Source organism: Palaemon carinicauda, chromosome 2 (genome assembly GCF_036898095.1).
Source record: "Palaemon carinicauda isolate YSFRI2023 chromosome 2, ASM3689809v2, whole genome shotgun sequence".
NCBI lineage: Eukaryota > Metazoa > Arthropoda > Malacostraca > Decapoda > Palaemonidae > Palaemon > Palaemon carinicauda.
In genome coordinates this window covers 41,004,256-41,020,328 of record NC_090726.1, presented here as the reverse complement: position 1 = coordinate 41,020,328, position 16,073 = coordinate 41,004,256, and the positions used below count along the sequence as shown (strand labels likewise).

The following is a 16,073-nucleotide window of genomic DNA, read 5'->3' as shown; positions in this document are numbered from 1 at the left end:
TGGGATAATTCTAATAGAATTGTTCCTTTATGCAAGCTATGTTGCATTGGTTTTCCTCCTATGCAGATATAAAACCTTTGTCCAATACAAGTATTGTGCGGAGAACTGGTCGATATTTCATATTGACGCAGTGGTTCTTTACAAACTATGCTTTACTTAATATAGGGCGAGACCACTATATTAGCTTGCCTGGTATTCATACATAGGTATATGTACTCTTCGAGACTTTTCCAGAGTCTAGTAGGACTCTTCCCTGTAGGGGGCAGGAAGCTCTACCATGGTTTATAGTTAGTTGAAAAGATGTATAACGGTAACATCTTAGGTCTCTAGGTCTAGTCGACCGGGAAAAATTACCTCCGGGGAGTACGGCACGTTCTGAGAATCCACAGATACAGTAATGCTCTGGTACACTTCCATCAGGACGACATGGCTTGAGCCCAAAAAACGGATTTTGAGCGAAGCGAAAAATCTATTTTTGGGTGAGATGGCCATGTCGTCCTGATGGACCCGCCCTTGCCTTTCTAAGAAATGGCTGTAGGACCCCTCCCTACATACAGTATCTGTAGCACCTCGTGTACGCTACAAGGAATACAGATGGCGCCAGGATTGGCGCCAGGCACGCATACGAATCGGAGGATAGGGAAGCCTTGGGAGCGGCTCCCCTTTTTCTTTCCCGAATTCGTTTCTTGCCAATCCCTCCTACGAGACGAAATCTCTGTCCAGGATGCAGATTGCCATGTGGCGTCAAGAATACGTCCTCTGATATGTCGCGATATCCCTTTCACGAGGGATACTCGCTCCAGGAGTTAGAATTCTGGTACCTTAAGGTAAATTCTCTGGGAATATCGCCGTAGTTGTAATATACCCTAGGAAGCTACCCTATAGGAACTTCCATCAGGACGACATGGCCATCTCACCCAAAAATAGATTTTTCGCTTCGCTCAAAATCCGTTTTCTCTCCACTCTTAGTTTTTTTTTTTTTTTATCAAGTACACAGCTTATCGTACCATGCATCACTTGCAGTTAGTGTCCAAGCTATTGTTTTAAAACCAAGTTTAGCATATCATAACAGTCGAGAAATCATTCTTGGTTGAATAAGATTCTCATATGTATCGCTAACCCACGTGATTTTAATTAATGTAAATATCACCTACAATGGCATTTAATATCGAATGTATATCCACTGTTAATTCACTTACGATAAATGCTTTCAACTGATCAAAGATTCTCCAATGTCTGACTTTTAGCATTGACCTACCTTCATAAAAATTTAGTTTACGAAAATTAGGATCATTGCACTGGTATCAATGCCATATTTAAAAAGTTGGGTTAAAAAAACTTCAAGCTTACCCTCATTCGTCAGATTGACAGGTCTTCTAAATAAGACACATTTTCTGGTCCAGTGGATGTACCACAAGTCACTGGGAGCAAAGACAGTGTGGAGAAGGGGTCTGGCCGAGACCTCCAACCAGATTTTTTTTTTTTCCCCCATTTTGAACTTGTCAAGGACGGTATTCAAACTTCTCTTCTACAAGGAAAATTCCAGAGGCCTCTGTTTATTGTACACTATGACCCATTTTTACAAGAGCACTCTAAAGTACTATATTTAATCTTTAGCCACAAGAAACATATACAGAGCACTTTCCCCCTATGGTACGAGGGGTTCCCTTTCAGAAGTAATTTTGGGTAAACATCTCTGTGAACTCCACTTCATTTCCTTTCAAAAAGTTCCTTCAATTGAAGCAATTTCAAAACTAATCTCTGGATCCAAGTCACGAGATATTAAAATTAAGTGAATGTACCCAAGTAGTGTATAATCTATTTTATACATATGGAATTAACTCCCAAAGTGAACACCCATCTGGTGGTGCAAAGGAACTTCTTCTAAAATATATTTAAATAACGTTCTATAAATTTTGTATCCACAGTGAAAAATAACTTTACAGAAGACTCATTCAGTATTTTTCAATAATAGCAGCTGCTTATATTAAAAATTAACCAAAATCCACTTCCTCAGGAGGAAGATTTTACATCATATATATACACCAAGACACTTCCCCCAATTTTGGGGGGTAGCCGACATCAACAAATGAAACAAAACAAAAAGGGGACCTCTACTCTCTACGTTCCTCCATCCTAACAAGGAACTCAACAGAGTTCAGCTGGTACTGCTAGGGTGCCACAGCCCACCCTCCCACATTATCCACCACAGGAAGATTTTAAATATATTTATTAATTCCCTGGGTCCTCAATTCTTTTGAACTATGGGAATCCTTTAACTTTTGACTTAAGTTTGCTATATACTGTAGCTCACTTTATTACCAAGTTTATACTGTTCTACACTAAACCAGCTTTCAAGAATTTTCCATTAACCTACCCTATGAACTGAAATTTTAGTAATTCAAATTACCTGATAATCTAAACTCAGAATACTATACTGTATATAAAATAACTTCATAAATCTGTATATACCAGAGATCAAAACCTTTAAATAACCTGTAAACTTTACAAAGTTTAAAAATCCTTAAACCTAGTTTAAATAACTTCCTCCTTAATGTCTGACAATAAGTACCACCACTTCAAGCCCAGATTTTATAGGCAACCCAATAATCTTTAAATCAGTGGTTCCCAATCTTTTTTTCTGTCATTTCCCCCCCTGCACCCAGTTCAACCATCCAGATTTCCCCCTTCATGCCCCGCCCAGCCCTCATGCCCCGCCCAGCCCTCATGCCCACTCGCCTGCCTCAGAAATGGGTATGATATTCCAATCCTCCCCTTGAATATCACGTCAGTGAGAAATGATATGATCATGTCATAATTGAATGGCTAACAACAAATTGTCGCACGTACTATGTGGACATTTTCCGCTTGTTTTAGTTAGTAGGTAGTGTAATTATTTCCCCCCTGGAAGCTTCAAATTTCCCCCCAGGGGGAAATTTCCCCCAGGTTGGGAACCACTGCTTTAAATGGTTTGTATTTGTACACAAAAGAGACAAGGTACCAGTGATTCTATTTATAAAACTAAAGTAACCAATTCATTTATAAACTCAGCTTAATTTATTTATAAATCAGCGTAATAAGATTGAAATTAACTCTTGCAACAAACTTTTACACATACAAAAACTATAGATAACCATTAGACTTCACAAATTGTTATGCCTTGAAACATTTTCAAGAATATTATACCATATTTTAGCTAAATCACATGAAACTTTATTTAGCTAAAGTTAGGAAGACCTTTATGATTGAAAACAATTAAACTTTCAAAAACTATTTAAAGTTATTAAAATTAGGACAAAAAATTCAAATATACCAAAAGAAAAGCTTTCAAAAACTATTCAAAGTAATTCAAATTAGGACAAACTTCTTAGAACAAGAAAAAGCTTATGTATTTATGTATTACGCATTTTAAAATATTAAATTTTAATATTTTTCATAAAGAAAAACACCACTACAGTTCTATAAATTAAAGCCACTTTAACACCAAGTTTGAAGATTCAGACAAAATTTGTGATAGGAACGAAGCTTCTTACATTAGCTATGGAGATCAGCTTAGAATATTTTTGAACTATAAAAAAATAATCACTAAAATACTAAAATTGCATTTAAAGATACAATAATTATACAGATCTTAACATGGACAGAAGTATTTAAGCCAAAATTAATGTCTTTATCTACTAAGTCTTTAATGCATATTCTACAGTGTCTAGAGTAAATTCAAAATATAATCAAATTGATTTGATCATTACCCGTTATAAAAAGCTATATCAAAATATACAAAACTTTCAGGTCTAAGTCCTGAACTACACAATCTTTTAATACATAATCTATAGCATCTGAAGCAAGCTTAATATATATACATATATGTTTGAATTGATTTGATCATCACCCGTCAAAAAAAGTATTAAAATACAAAACTTGTAGATCTCTTTAGAGGAATTTTGGCAATTTGCAACAAGAATATTTGTACTAATCATACTATTCAGCTTTCTGGTTAATGCAGTGGTAAAAGAGTTCTTCTTGTATTTGTATAAAAGCAGATAGAACAAGCCTGGGACAGTGAGCTTACACTTTACTGTTAAGGTTACAGGTGACCGAGGGCATCTATTAAACTGCAACTGAAACTAGGCACCTTTTAATATTTGCCAGATTAAACTGCAACTGAAACTAGCCACCTTTTAACATTTGCCAGATTAAACTGCAACTGAAACTAGCCACCTTTTAATATTTGCCAGATTAAACTGCAACTGAAACTAGCCACCTTTTAATATTTGCCAGATTAAACTGCAACTGAAACTAGCCACCTTTTAACATTTGCCAGATTAAACTGCAACTGAAACTAGCCACCTTTTAACATTTGCCAGATTAAACTGCACTGAAACTAGCCACCTTTTAACATTTGCCAGATTAAACTGCAACTGAAACTAGCCACCTTTTAATATTTGCCAGATTAAACTGCAACTGAAACTAGCCACCTTTTAACATTTGCCAGATTAAACTGCACTGAAACTAGCCACCTTTTAACATTTGCCAGATTAAACTGCAACTGAAACTAGCCACTTTTTAACATTTTCCAGATTAAACTGCAACTGAAACTAGCCACCTTTTAACATTTGCCAGATTAAACTGCACTGAAACTAGCCACCTTTTAACATTTGCCAGATTAAACTGCAACTGAAACTAGCCACCTTTTAACATTTGCCAGATTAAACTGCAACTGAAACTAGCCACCTTTTAACATTTGCCAGATTAAACTGCAACTGAAACTAGCCACCTTTTAACACTTGCCAGATTAAACTGCAACTGAAACTAGGCACCTTAACATTAGCCAGATAAACCTGAAACTAGCCACTTTTTAACATTTGCCAGATTAAACTGCAACTGAAACTAGCCACCTTTTAACATTTGCCAGATTAAACTGCAACTGAAACTAGCCACTTTTTAACATTTTCCAGATTAAACTGCAACTGAAACTCGGCACCTTAACATTAGCCAGATAAACCTGAAACTAGCCACTTTTTAACATTTGCCAGATTAAACTGCAACTGAAACTAGGCACCTTTTAACATTTGCCAGATTAAACTGCAACTGAAACTAGCCACCTTTTAACATTTGCCAGATTAAACTGCACTGAAACTAGCCACCTTTAACATTTGCCAGATTAAACTGCAACTGAAACTAGCCACCTTTTAACATTTGCCAGATTAAACTGCACTGAAACTAGCCACCTTTAACATTTGCCAGATTAAACTGCAACTGAAACTAGCCACCTTTTAACATTTGCCAGATTAAACTGCACTGAAACTAGCCACCTTTAACATTTGCAGAGTCAAAAGCTTCTATAACCAGCTTGGCAAATAAACACAGTATGCAGTGCTTGGTAGGTCCAATGTCTCCTAACGAAAGATTCCACCGACGTCGACTTGAAGATGCTATATTTGATGTTCATCGTAAAAGGCTTCACAGGAGGTGGACTCCTAGAAAAACTTCCATTTGTCCAGCGGTATAAAAATGATTCTGGGGTGGTAGATCTGCATCACACCAGACACCACCTGGAAGAAATTTAAAGTTTTAATATCTCTGCCAAGAAACTCTAGAATACTAACTTTTACTAACTTTCATAAGAACTACAAGGTTGTACAAATAATTCTAAAAGTTTAAACTAAATTTCAATGAAATTATTATAAACTAAAAGGTTGTATGAATAAAACATTCAGTAGTTAGACAACTTCAATGATGTATATTAAAAGAACTAAAATGTACGAATAAAAATTTTTTAATAGTTAACCTGAACTTCAATGATGTATATTAAAAGAACTAAAATGTAAGAATAAAAACATTCCAATAGTTACAATGAACTTCAATGAACTATTTATCAAAAGAACTAGAAGGTCATACGATTAAAAATTTAATAATTACTGAACTTCAATGAACTAAGTCAATGTCAAGGCATAAATTTAGTATAAGAATATAAAAAATACAAATCTAAAATAGGGACACTTGAGCAAAATCGAGAATTTTTAAATACTTACAATGATTATGGAGAAAGCTGTCCAAGATTAGTTCTCAGTTTCAAGTAAATGTCCAAACTGGGGACAACCAGCGCCTGAAAGAATGGAAAAGATTTTAGGCTTCAGTAGTTAAGGTGTGTCAGATCTATGAATTTAAAAAAAAAGGTGGAATAAAAAATCCTTAAAACGTTGATACACAAATTACAGTAGACAAATTTCTGGAAACTTAGTCTTCAGCAACTTGCAACTTTAATTTTATGTCTGTGGTTAGCATTTACAATAAATTCGAAACTGAATAGCTATAAAGAGAGTAGAAAGCATGACACACAGAAGCATGACACTTCCTTCCTCGCAAAGTTAGTTTCTTTGTTACGTAACGCTGAATATCTTAAAATCTAAAATTCTAGAGCTCACGATACGGAAGTTCCACCTGGTTTTATTTTTCATTATCACATTGGTTTGGTATGACATAATCCATACTAGTGCTTAAAGTTATATTCTAATTGGATAACTTAATACACAACAGCCTCTTTAACAGACCAGAACTGGGATAACTCTCTCAGAAATTCTACAGATATTAATCTTCAAGTTAAAAGTGGCCCAAACCACACTTCAGCTCTGATTAATACCTAACTCTTCACCTTTAACTCTATCTTCATTTGGTGTACTTAAACGTTTAGTGAGGCGGCAAGAGACCGGCACCCAGATAGATAGAGAGACAGGGGGAGGGGGGAAGGATGCAGGAAGTACCTTCAGGGTTCCAGACATCCCTCCCCCTCCCTGAGGGGGAGTACCCATGATAGAGACAGGCTCTATCATCCATATGCAGGGGTCACTAGGGACCGGGAGCAGGTAGCCCAAGGGAGGACTAGGGGACACCCAAGATGGGGGGGGGGGAGACTAAGACTACTAAGATATTCCCAGAGAATTTAACCACAGGTTATCACAGAATTCTAACTTCTGGAGCGAGTATCTCAAAGGTTTCCCTTTAAGACATCGTAATACAACAGGGGACACGCATGTCTGGTCGTGCCACATAGCTATCTCCACCCCGAACAGAGTTAACGCTTCGGTGTGTAAGGGCTGAGAATAGCTGGGAGCCGTTCCACAGCTAATCTCACTCGTGGCTACTACTGATACTCGAGACGTAAACAAACGGACGCCATTGCTCTGATGACGTCACGAGCGTCTTTATCCTGGCGCCAGTTGCTGCCCATCACCATGATACAATTGTGTAGGGTGGGAACAAACTGACGAAGTAGTAGGGAGGGTCCATCAGGACGCCATGGCTATCTCACCCAAAAATAGATTTTTCGCTTCGCTCAAAATCCGTTTTTTGGGCTCAAGCCATGGCGTCCTGATGGAAGAGTACCAGAGAATCAATGTATCGTGGTAGATTTTCCCCCCAGGGTTAAGTGCCTAGGCATTGACAAAATAGCAAAGTAATCTTAGATAAGAACCATAGGAACGAAGTATCCTGCCCCCCATTGGTAGGAAGTTCCCATGGGCTATGCCGACGTCAAAGTGGTATTGAAGGACTATTCATCTTGACAGAAGAGCTTTTTAAGAGCTTAGAGATGAAGCAGAATGTTTGATATTTGTATAGGAACATTCTGAGTGGGTCAGTGGTGGTTGGGCACTGTGTGTAGGATTCATCTCCTGATTATCAGAAGTAAGTATTCGAGTAGGAACCTTACTGAGGCAAGGTGAATATAATTTAAGGATAGATATCTTAAATTCTTCATGACCATAAGAAAGGAGGAATAAATAAAACTATGACAGTATGTATTTCATAGTAAGTAGGAGCTGAAAGAGACGCATAAGTAATAAAATAGAAATTTTATTTCACAATGCAGAAATTAAATAATTTACAGCAAAAGTAAAGTTCATTTACAGTAATAATAATGTACATAGAAATAAAGGCTTGCTCTTGAATCTGAAAGGGAATTTCAGGATTAGTAGGTACTCGTTCTCGAGGAACGCAAGTCTTTAAATAACACATCATGCTCAAGGCATGCGGCACTTGTGTAACACTATGACATTTCACCTGGGATAAGAACAGTTATAAAAGCACTAAGTGTTTTTAGACATCACTATGAATCACTCGAGGGTCAACATAGGCACCCGAAGAGTTAGAGTCCCAAATAACTCACTGTTCTACGCAGAGTTAGGTGCAGGTTTCATAACACTACCTGCGGCTACCACAAAATGTTTGATTTCGTGCACTTGTTTCGCATAATGTTTAAAGAAAACTCGCGAGGACTTCCAGCCCGTAAAGTTTTTAAGGCTCTCAAAGTCCATGCTCTGAAAGAAGTTCAGAGAAGATGCCACTTTTCTAGGATCATGACCAGCGGGTGTACTGTTCGGATCCGCTCTGCGAATGAAGTAGGTGATTTTCGCTCTTAATTGTTTCAGTGACAGGTCGCTGCCCGATGTTTCTCCTTTGAAGAGTTGGCCTCCACCAAAGTTTGAAGTTCTGCGAAGATAGACCTTGAGGCTCTCTACTGGACATAGAGAGACATCCTCCTTCAGGGGGCATATTCTCCAAGGGCCCCATCTTTTGGTGGGTAATTCATTTTTGGCGAGAAACGTCGGATCAGGGGAGAGGGTCACTTCTCCTGAATCAGCAAACAGGATGTGTCCCTCTTCTCTTGATAATGCCACTATTTCGCTGACTCGAGCTCCCGAGGCGAGAGCAAATAAAAATATAACTTTCTGAGTCAGATCCTTGAGGGGGCATGAATCGTTGTCCAAGTTGGAGGCGAAATGGAGCACCTTGTCTAGTGACCAGGAGATCGGTTTCGGAGGGGGTGCTGGGCGTAGGCGAGCACATGCTTTCTGCAGTTTGTTAAAGATGTCGTTGGACAGATCAATTTGGAAAGCATATAGAATTGGTCTAGTCAAAGCCGATTTGCAGGTTGAAATCGTATTGGCTGCTAATCCTTGTCCATGAAGGTGAATGAAGAAGGACATACAGAAATCAATGGTGATTTCTTTAGGATTTTTTGCTTTAACAAAGGAGACCCATTTCCTCCAGGATGATTCATATTGCCGTCTCGTGGATTCGGTCTTGTATTCCTCTAGGAAGTCTAGACTTTTCTTCGAGATCCCAAACCTCTTCTTTGCGGCAAGGGAGAGAAAATCATGAGATGAAGGTCCTTGATTTTCGATGATGAAGCGAAGACAGTCGACTTCTGTACTTGTTGAGAGAGAACTGGGCCCGGGAGAGGGATCAGCTTGGGCTGCAGCTCCAGGACCAGGGGGTACCAGTTGCTCCGGGGCCACTTGGGAGCCACTAGGGCCGCTGTCCCTTTGAAGGTTCTCAGTTTGGAGAGGACTTTCAACAGAAGGTTGGTGGGAGGGAACAGGTATATCTTCGACCATCTGTTCCAGTCCAGTGACATGGCGTCCACCGCTTCTGCTTTGGGGTCCTCGTACGGGGCTACGTACAGAGGAAGTTGATTGTTGTCGCTCGTTGCAAAGAGATCTATCTGAAGTTCTGGGACTTGATGAGAGATGAAGGAGAATGATCTTGCGTCTAGAGACCATTCCGACTCTATCGGGTTTGTCCGAGATAGAGCATCCGCTGTCACGTTGCGGAATCCTTGTAGGTGAACTGCAGACAGGTGCCACTTCTTCTTCTCCGCCAGACGGAAGATTGGGAGAAGCACCTGATTTATCTGGGGCGATCTTGAGCCCTGGCGATTGAGACAACGAACTACCACCGAGTTGTCTAGGGTTAGACGGATGTGGATCGAGGGCGGCGGGGATAGCTTCTTCAGAGTAAGAAGGACCGCCATGGCCTCCAAGATGTTTATGTGGAACGTCTTGAATAGTGGAGACCAGGTCCCTTGAGCTTGTTTCAGGTGGGAGTGACCTCCCCAGCCCTCCAGTGAGGCATCCGTGTGGATGTTGAGTGATGGAGGAGGGTGTTGGAGAGGAATGGACCTTTTCAGGGCCATTGCTTCCGACCACGGCTTTAGGAGGCGTCGAAGTCTGTCTGGAAGCCGTCTCTTGAGGTCTCTTCGAGCGATGGATGCCGATCGTCTCCAGACTCCCGCGGCATCCTTTAGCTGTGCACGAAGCACTGGGTTTGTCACTGAGGCGAATTGTAGAGAGCCTAGAACTCGTTCCTGCTGTCGTCTTGAAATGCGTTTGGATTTCAGTAGTCGCTTGACAGACCCTGCTATTTCCTTCCTTTTCTTCTGGGGGATGGAAAGGCGGTGTGACTGAAGATTCCAGTGGATTCCCAGCCACTGAAACTTCTGAGCTGGAGAGAGGCGAGATTTCTTCTCGTTGATCTTGAATCCCAGGTGTTCTAGGTACTGGGTAACTTCGTCGCAAGACTTTGTACACTCTTCGGGCGATGGAGCCCAGACTAGCCAGTCGTCGAGGTAGGCCATCACCTGGACGTTTCTTAGGCGGAGCTGTTGTACTATGGCATCCGCCAGCTTTGTGAAGATCCGAGGGGCCACATTGAGGCCGAATGGCATGGCCCGGAAGGCGTAGCTTTTCCTTTGGAGTCGAAATCCTAGGTAGGAGGAAGCGTGATGGTTCATTGGAATGTGCCAATAGGCATCCGCCAGGTCTATAGAGACCGTGTAGGAACCTTGAGGCAGAAGGGTCCTTATTTGTTGAAACGTCAGCATCTTGAATTTGTTGTTCTCTATGAACTTGTTGAGGGGGGATAAGTCCAGAATGACTCTGAGCTTGTCTGAGTCCTTCTTGGGAACGCAAAACAGTCTCCCTTGGAACCTGGTGGACTTTACCTTCCTTATCACCTTCTTGTTCAAGAGGTCTAGAACATATTCTTCCAGAATGGGGGTCGATTGTTGGAAGAACCGCTGGAAGATTGGGGGTGGTTGCACCCAACTCCAGCCTAGACCGTTCTTGATGATGCTGTGTGCCCAAGGATCGAAGGTCCAACGATCCTGGAATTGGCGGAGTCTTCCTCCCACCGGAAGCACTTCATTGCTTCTGGTGTCCCGAGGACTTGTTGCCTCGGCCGCTAGCTCCCTTTCCTCCTCTACCTCTGGAGGGACGACGAGAGGCGTCTCTGCTTGCACCCCTGGACGAGCCTCTACCTCTGGCATGAAAGGTAGTGGTTGGCTGTTCAAAGGCAGGGGTGAAGACCGGTGACTGTGACAACACCGGTTGGGGGACCAATTGAAAGGTCTGTTGTGGTTGGGCAACCACTTGGGAGGTAGCGGGTCCCGGAAACTGACGTCTTTGTTGACGTTGCTGGGGTTTCGGTTTCTGAGGTTTCCTCTTAGGCTGAGGTCCATCGTCCTGAGAGGTTTTCCTTTTCCTGGACATGCCCCACTTGTGGAGAAGGTTCCTATTCTCCGTGGCGGCTCTGTCCGTTATTTCCTTGACAAGGTCCGAAGGAAACAGGTGCTTTCCCCAGATGTTGGAGGAAATCAGCCTCCGGGGTTCGTGTTTCACGGTGGCACCGACAAACACGAATTCACGACAGGCTCTACGAGCCTTTATGAAATGGTACAAGTCCTTCATTACCGTCAGTAAGTGGGATTTGGCCAGTACCATGTAGTGATCTGGTACTGCTGTGTCACAGGCCATAACTTCAAGTTGGACTTGATGAGAAAGAGACGCTGCAAGCCTCTCCTTCGTGTCTTGTTCCCGGCGAAGGAGGTGATCATTGAGCTTAGGGAGGTCTTCATTAAACTGACGTCCGGCAACGTCAGGATCAAGCCTACCCACAACGAAAGTATGTTGGACATCTTTCCATTGTCTAGTGTCAGGGGGCGTTACGATGGAGAAGGGTCTGCACTCCTCCAGTGCAGGGCAGGGTTTCCCTTCTTCCGCCGCCTTAAGGCATGCAGCCAAGGCCTTTTCCAAAAATGGAAGAATCGCAGTGTCGGGAGCGACATAAGTAGGATGCTTCTTGCTCAAGGCAGGAAGCTTAGAGCAGGTAAAACCCCTGCTCTTAAATGCGGAGGCTAGCATAGCCTGGGCCTTAGCGAGATCGAACACTATCTCTTCCTTAGGTTCGGTCTCCTCCTTCGAGGCAGGTTCAGAACGAAGCCGGACGTAACAGTCCGGGTAGGCCTCGAAGCTTGGGAAGAATTCCACATCTTCCAACGGGACCGTGCCGATTTTGTCACTAACAAAGATCCTGCCGGTCGCAATAACCATATGCTCTGCATACCTCCACGGGTTGGCATGAGAGCAAGCTGGGAGATCCTTAACCGAGATCTTCTTCGGTTCTCTGGATCCAATCATAGACCTGATGGACTCCTGGTTCTCCTTCAGTCTGTCGTCCATGACAGCTCTAATCAGTCGGATCAGTTCTTGTGTAGAGGAAGAAGGATCCGGGGTCGAGGAGGTAGACGGAATGGACACATCCGTCGGTGTAGGAGTAGGCGGAGGGATGGACGAGGGAGTAGCTCCAATCTCCGACTCGGTGTATTCCACCTTGTCTTCGTCCTCTTCGGCTCCTTGAGCCATAAGCGTCTTCTCCGTGTCTTCCGAGACGTCAGAGATCTGTTCATCCTCTTCGGAATCTAGGCGACACTCGTGCATGGACTGAGCCATGACCACATCAGGTTCCACCGTAATTTGGACAGTTGGGATTGCTTCCTTTGGAACCACTGAATCAGGGGAGGCCTTAGGGAACAGCAGGGACCTCAGTTCTTCGGTGGCCAGGTACGGTCCAGTGGCATTCCTCTGAAAACCACGCACCCACTTGCGCAGTTTCTCACGAGCAATGTCTCTAACCTCCGCTGAGGGAGGGTTATGGAAGGCCTCAACTAGGTAGGCCTGGCAGACCGTACAATCCAGTGGATTCCAGAACTTCCAATCCCCTCTCTTGTCTGAGCAAGGGGCGTGAGTCCTGCACGCCGTATGTCCGTAAAACTGGGAGCGTTTCACGGCACAGTATGCGAAATCGCACTTCATCTGCTCCTCCTGTGGAAGAAAGAGAAAATGAGTATGGGGGAGTCATAGGAATGGCTCTTAAATTAAGTTAATATTAATCATTAATTTTAACTTATAAGGTGTGATGCATAGAGAGTGAAACAGTAAAGGAGAACACGCTCCATGCATCTCGCCCGGCTGGTTACCAAAGGCTTGGTCCTGGGATAATCCAAATGACCGAGATCATTGGATACAGTTTCCTAGGATTCCCATTATATTGGAACTCCATGGAAAGCCAAGGACAAGGTTGGGATCGAATTCATTCGGTTCCCAGATAAGAGCCAGAAGGTCTCATTAAGGGTAACTGCTTCCGGCAACCAGCCGTGCTAAGATGCACATAGCATGCTGGAAATAGAAGAATGCAAAGAGACAGCATGATCACTAATAGAGCAGTACTAGGTACTGATCTTAGAAGCAAAGCAGCTTATCTATTTGCCAGGTAGGGCTATCTTAGTCTTATGATAGCTACAGAGAGGGGGTGCAAGTATTCTTGACGCCTCCGGGGTATCCGGCAAGCCGCCGGCACGCCGGAGCTCGCTCCAGCATAGATTCTGGCATTAGAACAGACAATTTTCAAAAGTCAGTTAGATACCAGGATGGCGGCCGCCGGCACAACGGCGGCACGCCGGCAGGGAGCGGCGGCTCCGGCAGCCGGAGGATGCCGGATTGGTGACTGGGGTAAGGATGGTACAGGTAGTATCGGGTTGCCGGCAGTATATGCCGGCACTCCGGAGATCGACCGGCAAGCGGACGATTAGAAAGGAGTAGGAGAGCCGCCGGTAGTAGCCGGCGGCAGCCGGCAGTCCCTCGGAACACGGGGGGCTGGCGGCAAGGGTAGGGAAGTCACCAAGAGGCAGGTATTGCCGGCATAAGAGGCGGCAAGAGACCGGCACCCAGATAGATAGAGAGACAGGGGGAGGGGGGAAGGATGCAGGAAGTACCTTCAGGGTTCCAGACATCCCTCCCCCTCCCTGAGGGGGAGTACCCATGATAGAGACAGGCTCTATCATCCATATGCAGGGGTCACTAGGGACCGGGAGCAGGTAGCCCAAGGGAGGACTAGGGGACACCCAAGATGGGGGGGGGGGAGACTCCCTTATGCAGAGCTACACTAGGAACTAACCTTATAGGACACTATGAAGGTATATGTACCAGAGCGGACTGCACAAGGAAGCTCGGGTAGCCCTACTCATCCACCCTAAGGAGGAGTTGTAGGACAGGGGACAGATAAGTATAAACTAACCTAAGCATAGGCTAGGCTATACAAGAGATAGGTGGGGAGGGAGAAGAGAGGGGTCTTCCCAGGAAGGGTTTCTGTACCAGAGCGGCCACAAAGGGAAGGGAGGACACTCCCTAACCTAAGATTAGGCTGATCGGCTAAAACGGTGCAAGAGTACAGTTTCAGCAAGGAACAGAGAAACCTTCCTAACCCGACCTAGATCAGGGCTAAAAGTCCTGAACTAGGCAGGGAAGAAGACGTATCGCTATCGCAGGAAAGTCGCAGACTAACCTAGCCATAGAGGTAGGCTAGCCTAACCTCACTCTCAGACGCAATCCTAAAGGGGGTTCATTCCTTTAGGGAGGACTGAGAGGCGATATAATACTCTATTAGACAATGAATCCCTTTACTCAGAAAAGGGATCAAGGCTAATTAGAGGGAATGCCAAGGCAGGGGATGAAGGAAGCATATAGGGGTCCTAAGGTTAGGTTAGGCTAGTAAGAATCACTGACTAGCCTATCCCCTATATGGTCCCTGAAGGCGAAAACATTTGCATCACTAGTCAAAAGTATTGTATAATAATAATGCCACTATCTTCATAACTTAGTCTAGGATCACTGATAATTCATGCATGAACACTTGTATATAGGCTCCTGGCCTGGGGGCTATAGTAGCCGACTGGTATGAGGTCAATCGATGACCGATAAAAAGCGTCTAAACACGAAATAAAAGTTCCTAGCTATGAAGACTAAATAAACTAATGTATTCGATTAGTATATAAGGCCGGAAGCGTTGTTGTGGCTAACTAAATAAGACATGCAAAACAACAACGACGCCATAAAATGGCGGGTCCGGTAGAGGCACAGCTCTGCCACAAAACATCAATTATTTCGCAAAATAATATTTACTTTACGGCCAGAGCTTAATTAAACAATACTGGAACCTTGTACTCAACTTTCCAGAAGAAGGCGAGGCTGAAGGTAACGACATAGCGAAGATGCAAAACGATAAAGTTCACACAAGGGAAAATCCGTCTCAGTAGGGCAGCTACTAAACAAAGGATAAAGACGCTCGTGACGTCATCAGAGCAATGGCGTCCGTTTGTTTACGTCTCGAGTATCAGTAGTAGCCACGAGTGAGATTAGCTGTGGAACGGCTCCCAGCTATTCTCAGCCCTTACACACCGAAGCGTTAACTCTGTTCGGGGTGGAGATAGCTATGTGGCACGACCAGACATGCGTGTCCCCTGTTGTATTACGATGTCTTAAAGGGAAACCTTTGAGATACTCGCTCCAGAAGTTAGAATTCTGTGATAACCTGTGGTTAAATTCTCTGGGAATATCTTAGTAGTCTTATACCCAAGGAAGCTACCAAACAGGAACCTTCCATCAGGACGCCATGGCTTGAGCCCAAAAAAACGTTTAGTATAAGTCTTTAAAAGAATTCTTATTTAATAACACCAGTGGTAAAAATAGTTTTATCAGTCCTCATTACCTTGGTGTAACCAATTGAAATTACACTTTTTATATGTTACTCTAATTACTCTAAAAAATAAGTTAAATTTTCACTTTACCTATTTTCATTAAACACACCAAAGACTCGTTGCCATTTCTGTGTGGATTCCATGCTTTAACGGAATTAAAGGTTTAAAATTACCAAACAAGTTTTACAAAATAAGTTATAAACCTAAGCTAACTTAATTTCCTACATAACCCTAACTTTGCAACTGTATTCTATATACCAAGACACTGATCATTAAAGGATTCAGTAAACATAAAAACTTAAAATACTGTATTAAAAACTAAATAATCCAGTTTTTACCAATAGCTTTTTATATAGTTGCCAATCGAGTTTCACAGTATATTTAATTAGCCAAGCTTATGCCCAACTACAAGCACTCATTAAAA

General features: G+C 42.9%; 1 long non-coding RNA gene across 1 annotated transcript in view; it reads right to left on the bottom strand.

The window, feature by feature from the left end:
- Positions 1 to 2,751: 2,751 nt before the first annotated feature.
- LOC137624051 (uncharacterized) overlaps positions 2,752 to 16,073 on the bottom strand; it is a 47,602-nt gene continuing 34,280 nt past the window's right edge. The window contains exons 4-7 of the long non-coding RNA XR_011040691.1: positions 6,033 to 6,106; positions 5,271 to 5,552; positions 5,187 to 5,228; positions 2,752 to 5,144 (exon numbers count right to left, since the gene is read on the bottom strand). This is a non-coding gene — a long non-coding RNA (uncharacterized lncRNA). The remainder of the gene's footprint in view (positions 5,145 to 5,186; positions 5,229 to 5,270; positions 5,553 to 6,032; positions 6,107 to 16,073) is intronic.